The 12237-nt window shown below is 33.5% G+C and overlaps 1 protein-coding gene across 6 annotated transcripts in view; it reads left to right on the top strand.

Moving 5' to 3' along the window:
- MTX2 (metaxin 2) overlaps positions 1 to 12237 on the top strand; it is a 62840-nt gene that overhangs the window by 30931 nt on the left and 19672 nt on the right. The window contains exon 4 of one of the 6 annotated variants that reach the window (XM_008048744.2): positions 6085 to 6209. The exons of the other annotated variants lie outside the window; for them this stretch is intronic. The gene's annotated coding sequence lies outside the window, so the exon portion shown is untranslated. The remainder of the gene's footprint in view (positions 1 to 6084; positions 6210 to 12237) is intronic. 6 annotated transcript variants of the gene reach the window in all.

Here is a 12237-nt window from a genome sequence, read left to right on the forward strand (position 1 = left end):
CTTAAATTTAGGTCATTTCATTTATTTATTTGTTTATTTGTTCGTTTGTTTGTTTGTCAGAGTCTTGCTCTGTTGCCCAGGCAGGAATGCAGTAATATGCTCACAGCTACCACAGCCTCAACCTGCTGGGCTCAGGAAATCCTTCCGCCTCCGCCTTCCAAGTAGCTGGAACCACAGACATGTGCTACCATGCCTGGCTAATATTTTGCTTTATTGTAGAGATGAAGTCTCACCAAGTTGCCCAGGCTACTCTCAACCCCTGTGCTCAGGCAATCTTCTGACCTTCTTGCAGAGTGCTGGGATTACAGGTGTGAGCCACTGTGCCTGGCTCATTTATATTTTTTATTCAACCTAATATCCTCTGGGCTTAATAATAATGTCAGTATATCTTTATTTTGATTAAGGAGGGAAAGGAAGGAAAAGATAGAAAGAAATGTGCATGGACAAGAATTTACTAGTGTGACTATCTATAAATATCTTTAAGTTTACTTCTTTAGGATATATTTTATATCTTTTACCAAGAATATAAATTATGCATATATATTTACCTTTATTTTGTCTTTAGATACTACTATTATAGCCAGTTTTCTTTTTAAATGTTAACTTTTGATATACAGAAATTCTTGGTCATGAGCCATATGAACTTTATACTACTATATTTTTTTGTGAGGGAGAGGGAATTTAAGATTAATTTTCAAATGCTAATAGCACCAAGTGTGTGGAATGTACCCAGTAAATGTTTGTTGTGTGAATGGTTTATAAGTGTGGTGAAAGCGGTATTGTCTGATAGCAAACAGTACATTAAGTTATTTACTGTGTATAAAATGGTATTTTCAATCTTTATATTTTTGGAAAGATGGATTCAAGGCACCGTGAATATTTTTGTTGAAGCATTGATTCTTAACCCTTTTAAAATTGCCTTTTTTGTAGATAGCTTTCAGGATCTGAGAAAAGCTATAGAACATTTTTCCAGAAAACATTCCAGTGTACACCCAAAAGTAAAAGCACACTCAGGCTATTCTGCTTATGGTTTCAGTAGGTTTACTGATCTCCCCTAGGAAGAGCCCCTAAAACTAAATAATAGTAGTTTAGGAAGTACTGAAGTAATTTTAATAAAATAGGAAGGTATTTGGGGTAGGAATAGATCAGTGATTTTCAACTGGGAAGATCTTTACAACCCTCCACCCGGGACATTTGACAATGTTTAGGTGTTTATGATTTTCAGAACTGTTGATAGAGAGGTGGTATTGTCATTTACTGGGTAGATGCCAGACAGTGCACAGGACAATTCCTCCATAACAAAGAATTATCCATCCCCAAATGTAAATAGATATGACAAGATTGAGAAACCCTGGAATAGATGGTTTAGCCGGTTTTCAGTACAAACCAAGGTATCAGTATATTACTACTTTTTAAAAATTAACATTTTAAGTCATTTGGGGAAGGAAAGAAAAGAGAAATCTTAGGGTATATTTCACTTATCAATTCTGTTTTTATGGTTTCTATCGACTTGCTTTCTCACTGTAATTTTCCAAATCATAGTTAAAATGAAAAACAAAACCAGAAGAAAGGACTTTTTAAAATGTATAATTTTGCTTAACCATTTCAATTTTTATCCTACATATGTCACTTAGATGATAAATTAAGCAGCATATATTAAAAATTCTTGGTTTTCTTCAATATTCTTTGACTTGACAGCTGATAGTAGCCATGACTATAAATGTGACTTCTCTAGATATCTGATGTAAACTTCATGGAGTAATTTTCTTTTGTATAGCGGACCAGCTTCCATTTAGAAGAATCAGTTAGAGGCTTCACATTCAATGTATAAAATTGATTAAAACAGTGTGACAGGTATCCATAAAGTGGACGTTTTCTAGAAGATACCAGATGTCAAATCAGATGTCAAATATCTCTATTAAAATACAGATATTTTAATAGTCTGCCAGTCAAGACATCAGGAAATTTACGTTTTACTTACCACATTGGTATTTTTTATACCCCTGAAGCTAACTAGTTAGATCTTTTTGGATTAAAGGAACTTTTATGATTTCATTTTAAAAGAAAAATAAGTTCTTTTTCCTGTAACTTTTTCCCCCCTTATATTTGCTTCGTGTCTCTCATCTGCAACGTATTGGTATTACCTGAAGTGTTTGCCTGACAATGAAATAATTTTCTGTGTTGAGTATAGTGAAGTATTAGTGTAGCATGTACTCTGGTCCAATGAATTGTTTGTGTGCAGTATTACATACACACGTATGCAGAGAGAGAGAGAGAGAGAGAGAGAGAGAGAGAGAGAGAGATCTTCCATTTTATATTACTCCAACTTTGAAGGACTTAAGCTTATATTGATTGGAAAAAGGACTTTGATAATAATTCTCTGTTAGTAGTCTCTGTTACTCCTAAACCTAAACCATCTGTGCAATGGATGTATAATGTTGGCCACATATGTAATTTAAAATTTTCTAGTAGGATAATTTAAAAAAGTAAAAAGAAACAGGTGAAGTTAATTTTAATAATACATCTTATTTGACACAGCATATCTAAATATTATCATTTTAACATTTAATCAATACATAACTTATTAATGGGATATTGTATGTTTTTCATATTGAATTTAAAATCTGAAATGTATTTTACACTTATAGTACATATCACATTTTAAATGCTCAGTAGTAGCTTTTGTATTAAGACTGTGAAGGTTTAGAATTACAGTTGAGCAAATCTGTATGAACTCTCCAAGTTTTCAGAAATAAAATGTTTTATTTTATTTAAGAAGTTTATGTCTACTGATATATTATATGCTGTCCTTTACAGGAGATTGCAATTGGTCTCTATTTCAAATACAGCGTACCTTAAATAAAACTCTTTGTTTCAAATTTGCTCATCTGTAAGCTAGAGGTATAAATAGAAGCTATCCTATTGGGTTTCTGTGAGGATTGAATATGTTAAAGTTTTTTGGTAGCCTAGAAATGAATATGTTAACATAATGTAAAACACTTAGAAAAGTACCTGGTGTACTGTTATTATTTCCTTCTCCCCTGTTATTTGACACAAATACATGTAATCCATGACAATAAGAGGAGTAGAAGGTTGTACACTTGATAATGCCTAAATCACCAAAGTAATTGAAAATAAATGTTATGTGTATGAATTTTTTTGGACATATTTGCATCTGTGTATTAGTAATAATTTTGTGATCATTCTTTTTTAAAAAGTTAACATTGAATGCTTTAATTCAAACATTGTTATTTTAATTATACTGAATAAGATTTGTTATAAAATTGAATATGTATTGACTGTTGTTGCCATATGAAACATTCTACTGAGAGCTTTTATGTAGAATATTACATTCAATTCTTCCTATGACCCTAGTGCAGGGTACATTTTTTATCCTCATTTTAAAGATGTGGAGTTGAAGATCAAAGATGCTCTGCTCTTGTTCATAGAGCCCACAAATTGTGGAGTTAAACAGAAAACAATAGCATTGGTTGAGTGCCACATGTGCTTGCCACTGTGCTGAGCACTTAGTTCTGATATGATAACTTGAATCCTTGTAATAACTGTTTGAGGTGGGTGCTATATGAGGTAGGCATCATAGATAATCCTTTCAACCAGCAACGCTGTGAGGTTGATACTACTATTATTCTCATTTCCCTACAAATTAGAAAAGGAAGACAGCTTAAACAGTGGTCTCACAGTAGTTACATAAGAAGTACTTGGTAGAGCTGGAATGCAAACCCAGGGAGTCTGGGTCAACAGTCCACAAACATAATACTTTGTTGCATATATGTCTAGTCCAGTAATACAGATCTTTGACTTTTTGCCCACCAATAAGTAAATATTTAATCACAAATTATTTCTGTTATTTCTTATCAAATTATATCTTATAATTTATAGTTTAAGGTATGAAAGATAAACGTGTCTCAGCTTTTGAATCTTTGAAACGGTACAAAGGTAGTCTTACCTCTATTATGTGTTATTAGGAAGCTCAAGTTAGGTAATAAATGAAAAATTCTTTGGAAAAAAATGAAAGCAACAGGAATGCAGTATGGTGTTGAATGCAGAATTAGTGCCTCTTTGTACTTCAAAGATTTATGTGCATATTTTGTGAATGTCTTCATATAATAAAATGTTACTTTCTAGCATCTTGTGAAGGCAATTTAAAAAGAAACTGGTTTTCCTTTTTTGCATGCCTTAACTTAGATAAGCATTTTAATCTGTTTTTTAGAGAGTGTCTCAAATTGATGGTCATTATTAAAATGCAGCATGAAAAATTAATGTTACTTTTTACTTTATTTTTGTTTTATTTTATTTTTTGAGTCAAGGTCTCACTCTGTTGTCCAGGCTGAAGTACGGTGGCATGATCATGGCTCACTGCAGCCTTGACCTCCTGGGCCAGGGTATTCTTTCACTTCAGCTTCCTGAGTAACCACCATACCTGGCTAATTTTTTGATTTTCTGTAGAGACGAGGTCTCATGTTGCCTAGGCTAAGCTTTTTACTTTAAATTAAATGTCTTATTTTTTAAGAATTAACATTTTATTTGTAAAAGTGGAAGGGAAGATAACAGAGAAAAAGAACGATTTTCTTTCAGTTGAATATGTTATATCTTTTTTTTAAAGTCAGCATTTTTATAGGCCCCATTAATGATGAGCTATGAACACTAACATGTCAGATCTGCTGATACTTAGCTGACCCTTTTTCTTTTCATACTCTTAGCAAATGATGCTTTCTAGGTGGATGTATTAATTAGTGGTTAAATGATAATATCCCAATGTAGTGTTTGCAAAAGAGCAGGAGGGAGGAGTATCTAGCTTTATTTTGAGATTGCAGTTGATTATTGCATTGGAGAAATAATTGTCAGTATGAAAATGCAGCTGCTGTAAACTTGTCATTCAAATGGCCACAGTAGACAACTTGCCTTTAGAATTATAGAGGAAATTATTTTGAATTTTCAGTTTGAGTACATTTTGCTTTAAACAAGCTTTCTTGGGTATATGCAGGTTTAAAATGTCAGTTTAAACCTGATATAATTACAAGTAGGATGACGTGTGGATATATTTTGATAAAGAATCGTATATTTTATGAACATTTAAAAGTTGATATACCTTTCTTAAAATCTCATCAAGTATGAAATTTTAGGTTTTAAAGTTTGCACATCCCTCACTTTGGTCATCCTCTCCAAAATAAGGCTTTTATATTCACTTTCAGGGTTAAGAGAAGGAAAGGAAAGCTATGAGGTAAATTGAATATAGTGAACACTTATTAGATATGGGGACTTGTAAAGTCCTTTTCAGTATTCTGAAACAAGCAAAACATAGACTGTAGATGTTTCTTTGATATCACTGAGTTTAAATTCTTCAGATTGTCTCATATGACATTATATGCCAGAAGTATTGAAGTATTTTGGTGATTAATGCCTGCAACACGTGGGATTATTTAAATATGTAAAATAGGATCTTTATAAAGCTAATTGTGAACTTAAATTGTAACCAATTTAACAGATTTTTTAAAAAAAACTTCTACTACTGTTAGTTCCCCAACATGTAAATGGTATGGTGTGTATAAACATTTAAATTAATCTTGTAGAACTTGTGGAGATGAGGTATATTCATAATAGAATTAGGTGACTATTACAGTTGTCACTTTTAGTAATTAGTGAAATAATGTAAAATGGTAATAAAGGGTAATGCTTTGCTAATTTAAATATGCATTTAACTTAGCAAAATTTCACATTCCTGTAGTTCTGAGAGTTACAAGTTAGAATGTCAACTGTATATTTTTTTGTTTAAAAAGTCTATAGCAAGCAGAATTTTAAATTTGCTGTTAAACGGAACAATACATTGTAATAAGTCGAGAAAAAAGTCTATTTTTTAAACAGAAAAAGGCTAGAATTCTTTATTAGATATGCAGTATCAACATAGTCAATCTAGCAGGATTATGTTTGAGCTGAAAACACACTTAAATTTGAGACCATACGCTACCTTGTGTGAGTGAAACATCTTTCATATAGTTCTAAGATGAAATTACCCCTGAATGAATAGCATCTTCATTTATCTTCAAACTTCTTTTGTGCTTTTAGTGAATCTATCCTTCCAACATTCTACAACAAGAATTACATTATACCATTATACCAGAGTACTTCTGCAGTGTGAAATAGATTGGTTTGGAAAATGAACCTGGCTTTGCTATAAATTACATTCACAGGTACAAAGGAATTTGTTATTTTGTTTAAAATAGTCACAAATATAATTAAGGTCTTAATTTATGTTAAACTACAAATATGGCTATTACTGTAACTGGATTAGGAACTTAATCTGTCACTTCAAGAATGATACTTAGCACTTTTCATTTGTAACCTTAGATACATTATTTCAATTACAGGGTCTGCAGCTGTTTGATATAAAAATGAATTATTTTGTAGATAGATTTGTTCGTGGTTTTTAATTTTAAAACATGCCTTTTCAGTAAGGTGAAAAATAATTGTTCAGTTGTCACAGATTTTCCTTTGTGTCTTGGTAAGACACATATGAATTAATATTCAGAACCATTTTTATTCTGTGGCCTGAAAGGGCATTGCATGCTTGAGAATAGTCCTTAGTGAGTTCTTACATAAAATGTTTCAAATTTAATTATGAAATGAATAGAAGCTTTGTCCTAAAGAAGAAAAACTCGAGGTCTGCCGTCTAAGGATAGTTTTCCTGGTCGGACTGAAAATGGATTGTTACCATTCTAGAATTTGAATAACTTTGTTAATGTGGCTTATATAAATTTAGAAGCTGTGTTTATAACCTCTTGAATACCAGTGTAAAGCATGCAATTTAAAAAAAACTTAGTAAAGGTAGTTTTTAAAATTTTGAGTTATTTTTGTGTTTTTATTTGCAAGCAAAGCTGATTTTATTGCTGTGTTGCAATTAAAGAGTATTGCTGTGGATTTAACTTGTAAGACAAATATTTACTTTGTTTTTGGAATTAAAAAAAGGAAATATATCAGTTAATATCAGTTAATTAAAATAAAATGAATAGATTTTATATGCTTTTCATCTACTATTTACCTTTTTCCAATTTTTTTTGTTATTTTTTCATTTAGGAATTTTTTTTATCTGCAAATAATAAAAGTTTAAAACTTTCATTATAGGAGCTCAGAAAAAAAGTAAATTTTTTTTCCTTTACTCCCCAATTGTTCATTGAGTGCTAACTATATTGTATTATATATTGTAATATATAACTGATATTGTATTAGGTTCTTGAGTTACAGGAATTATTCTTTCTGTACCTTTAACTATTTTGTGACTCTTTTACTTAATTTTGATCCTATAATTTATTTTATTTTTATGTGATTCTAACAGGGAAAGCTGATATCTTTTTCTATTCTGGTTGTTTTTTTAGTTGCTTTCAGAAGGAACCTGTTTTTTTCTACAGCTGTCAGATATTGATTTATTTAAAATTGAGTCAGATATTCCAGGAGAGAGTTGTATTAAGGAGGATTCCATCCTCTGATGTAATATGTCTTCGTACATATTCTCAAATAGCATTTCGTGTTTTTGGTAACAAATTCATTCTATTTAAAGTTTTTTTAACTTATTGAATTGTGGTTTCTGATTTCTGCACAGGTGATTATTTTTCTTTAGGTTGAATTCCTGTTACTGTTTTCTAAAGCAGTATTTGCTTATTGATATTTGTAAGTATTGATTTTTAGAAATATCTCTGAATTTAACAGGAGTTATAACTCCATTTAACTTTTTAAAGCAGTGAGCTCTGGACCCATAAAATAACAAAATGCCAATCTTTACTGTAGTATAGTGGTATTTTGTGAACTTAAGAATGTTTGCATTTATGATTAGGAGTATCTATGGCATGTTCACCAAGCAGATGTTTATTGAGGCCCTGTTGTATACCGAGGACTAACGTAGTAAACAAGATAGACGTGGTCTATATGTACTAATGGAGCTTATATTCTGGAGGGCAAGGTCTTTTATCAGTTAATTTATCAGTTTTGTCAGTATGTATGTCTGAAAATTTATTAATAAAGTAGACATTTATGTCAATATCAAGATATCTTTATTCACTTATTTTTGCCTTTTTAGAAAATATTTTATCTAATTATGTGTACTGAAAACATTAAATCATATATTCACTCTTTACATTTTTATTTTATTTTATTTTACTTATTATTATTATTATTATTATTATTTGAGTTGGAGTCTCACTCTTGTTGCCCAGGTTGGAGTGCAGTGGCATGCTCACGGCTACTGCAGCCTCGACCTGCTTTGCTTAGGTGATCCTTCTGCCTCAGGCTTCCAAGTAGCTGGAGCTACAGACACACATGTCTGACTAGTTTTTGTGATTTTATTGTAGAAACGAGGTCTCACCAAATTGCCCAGGCTGGTCTCGAACCCCTAGGCTCAGGCAATCCTTTCGCCTCGGGCTCCCAAAGTGCTGGGATTACAGGCTCAGCCACTGTGCCTGGCCTACATTATTATTTTAAAAAGTGTTTTTGGTTATGTTTCTTTATCTTTTTATTATCTGTCTAGAGATTTTTAGCTTAGTATACAATTTTGCCATTTTGATTTTATGGAAATAAATACAATGAAATTACAGTATATGATCACTATTTATGTTTTTCTCAAGGAGGCATTAAAAGATAATAAAATAAATTAAGCCAGCTTTCTTTTGAGGGCACCAAGGTTATTCTTTCTTCTTTTGCAGATGGACAAATGAGTACTTATTATTGCTAATACCGTTACCCCTAATTTTAATAATAATACTTTCTATTTATTGAACTACTCTGTGTCAGATGGTGTGTGCTAAGTGTTTTACATATAGTACCTTGATCTGTCTAATAAATTGTCTTCATTTTAGAAACAAGCTCATGAGGTAAAGGTATTTTCTCAAGCTAACAAGTTGCCAAGATTCTACCCAGAGATCTCTCATTGGGAGGCTTCTACTCTGTTAACTTTTTATTGTTCTACACTGACTCTTAAGACTGATGCAGAGGATCCCCCCTCCCCCCACATTGTATGTTCACTCTAGTATTCCACTTAGGAAACTTACTTCTTAAATCTGTATTCTGTTAGGATCCATTCCATTCTGCTAGGGTACTTAACCAGTGAGAGTTAAGGACTGGGAATGTGCTGATGGTTGTCTACTCATGAGTGGTGGTGTTTATGACACAGAAGCAGAACATAAGAATTACTTTAAATGATAGTAAGGACAGCAGTCTCAATGAGTCAGCATGATCCCTGTGCACAGGTAGCCACCAAGGCAGGCCTGCTGTTGACGATTTCCATTCAATCAGATTGAGCATCCCCCTGCCCCCTTTTTATTTTTTTTTTTACTATTTTGCCTTAAGAATATATATATAATGCAGTGAAAATTGATATCTTGAGGTCTTTAATGTTGTAGAATGTATCCCCCTACTCCTGTCAGAAACCATCATATTTATTTTCTATAAAAGAAATGGGTAACTTTGGGGCCTTGATTTTAACTTCATTAATTCCTCCCCCAAATTTCTTTCTAGAATATTATTAGTATATTTGGGAATAACAAATTTGAAATTAGAGATGTACAATATTTGAGAGATTTTATTGATTTGCCCACTAATGTTATTCTCTTTACCTGCTTGTATTAATTACAAGACCTGCATGCTTGCTTTTGATGTTCTGAAGATTGGATTGTCATTGCTGAGATTGTAAAAGATTCAAACTAACAGTGATTTCTTCTTGCATTACTTCTCAGTAAATTTTCAGATAGTAATACTGTTCTTAATGGGATAGCTTTTTAGTTTTTCAAAACTTCTTACTTAACCAAGAAGTTAAATTGACGTCTCAATTTTTAAACTTGGTGGGCTGTAGATGTAGGTAACGGGAAAGACCAAAGATGAAAACTGTCCTTGGTTATGTTTTTATCCTGTGTAATATCTGTAGCTCTTCTCATTTCTTACCACCTTGATAGTACCATACCTGCAGAAAAGTGCCGATGAAGAGTATATTGATTTCTAGGCACTTCTCTCAGCTGTGTGTACTGAAGAGATGAGTGGCCTTGAAGATGAGGCTTTTCGACTTTTCAATAGAACCTACTTATCTGGTGTTCAGAGCATATAGCTGTCCCCTTAAGTAAGTAATTCTTAGACCTTAGAAAAAGAGCAGAGTTGTCTGCTGTTCATTTCCTGTCAGAAGTCTACAGAGACATGATAGAGAAGACCATCTAAAGACTCCTGAGTCTCCCTTCTTCCACTAAAACCTGCTTATCCCAGTTTTTCCTTTTGATAAGTACCAGTTCCATCTTTCTAGTTATTTATGCCAGAAACATTGAGTCATCTTCAGAGTTCTTTTTCCTATTTCCACATTGAATTACCAGCAGATCTTCTTGGCGTTCCCTTAAAAATACAGCCAGAATCTGACTTCCTACCACTTCCATCACTCATCCTGGTCCAGGCCACCATCATTTCTTGCCTGAATTATTATAAAAGCCTCCCAACTAGTTCTCCAGTATCCATGGTTTTACTCTTAATAGTCTAATCTCTGTGTAGCTGTTTGTATCCTTTAAAACGTTCTGTCAGATTCCAGCAGTCCTGAGCTCAGCACTTTCTAATGATTCCTCATCTCACTCATAGTAAAAGCCTGAGTCCTACTTGTTGGTTTTTTTTTGGTTGCCTCTCTGATCTCATCTCTTGGCACTCACTCCCTTATTTCCACATAGTCCCACTGGCCTTGTTACTGTCCCTGAAACATGCCAATTGAAGCACAAGCTTGCTTCATGCCTTTAAACTTGGGCTGCCCTTCCCTTAGATATATGCCAAAGTTTACTCCTAACTTTTTCAGGTTTATGCTCAAATGTCACATTATTGGTGAGCTCCTATGTTACTGCCCTCTATGTAAAAGGCATACCTTTATACTGCTTTTTATATCTTTTCTTTTTTTTTCTTTTTTTTGAGTTGGAGTCTCACTCAGTCACCCAGACTGGAAGTGCAGTGGCTGCTCCTGGCCACCGCAGCCTCGACCTGCTGGGCTCTGGCGATTCTTCTGCCTCAACCTTCCAAGTAGCTGGAACTACAGGCACGTGCTACCATGCCTGGCTGATTTTTGATTTATTGTGGAGATGAGGTCTCGCCAAGTTACCCAGGTGGGTCTCGAACCCACGGGCTCAGGCAATCCACTCACCTCAGCCTTCCAAAGCGTGGGATTACAGGCTGAGCCACTGAGCCCAGCACTGCTTTTATTTCTAAGTAGCAGGATCTTTTTGATTTATTTGCTTGTTATTGATCTCCATTAGGCTGTAAACTCCATGAGGACTGAGACTTTATGTTCCGTGTTGTAGGCCTAGTGACTAGAACGGTCCCTGATGCATAGTGAGTACTTCAGTATATGTGTTGAATTTCTTCTGGATATTCAGAGTTGTATCCTTCTGGAAAATTAGCTCACCAGAAACTTGTTATATCTTGGACCACATAAATTAGCCTTTTGCAGGCCTATTTGAGCTGCATTTTAATGTTTTGCTTTAGGCCTTTAGAAGAAACAGCCACACAAAAACCAATACTGCTTTTGGTATATGTTGTCCTATGTCATTCTGTAGCTCTTATAGGAGCTTCCAGATGAGTAATGTCTTTTGAAATTTAGTATAAGAAGTGCAGTTGAGGAGCAGCCTTCTTCTTTTGAAGGTTCTAAATATTCCATTGATGGTTTCATCACAACTGATTTTAATCTCTTACTCTTATTAGGCTTTTATTTTGCTGTTATGAATAGAGCTTAGGTATGAATGTCCTTACATATGTGCTGTATAATATTATGCAAATATAAAAATTACTGAGTCAAAGGGTATATACATTTAGAATTTTGATGGACCTTACCAAATGCCCTCAAAAGGTTGCATTGACTTATATCCCAACCAGTGGTTGACTATAAATTATGTTTTGGGTTTTGAACAAGCGGCACTTTTTTTCCTATGCTGTTATTTTCAGAAATTTTTGTTGCTTAATTTTCAAAATTTCACATATGATTAGAACTAGATAATTTATTGCTTAAATGTCCATGTGTTCATTCATTTATTCAGCTGATACTCATTATCTACCAGTTATTTACCAGGCACAAACTTCCTTTTTTCTCTCTGTTCCTCCTTCCCTCTCTTCCTTCCTTTCTCCTTCTCTCTCTCCCTCCATCTCTCTCCTCCTTTCTCCTTCTCTCCTTCCCTCTTTCTCTCCTTCCCTTTTTCTCTCCCTCCTCTCTCTCCCTCCTCC

Source organism: Carlito syrichta, unplaced genomic scaffold (assembly GCF_000164805.1).
Source record: "Carlito syrichta isolate Samal-C Ts95f unplaced genomic scaffold, Tarsius_syrichta-2.0.1 Scaffold126572, whole genome shotgun sequence".
NCBI classification, from domain to species: Eukaryota; Metazoa; Chordata; class Mammalia; order Primates; family Tarsiidae; genus Carlito; species Carlito syrichta.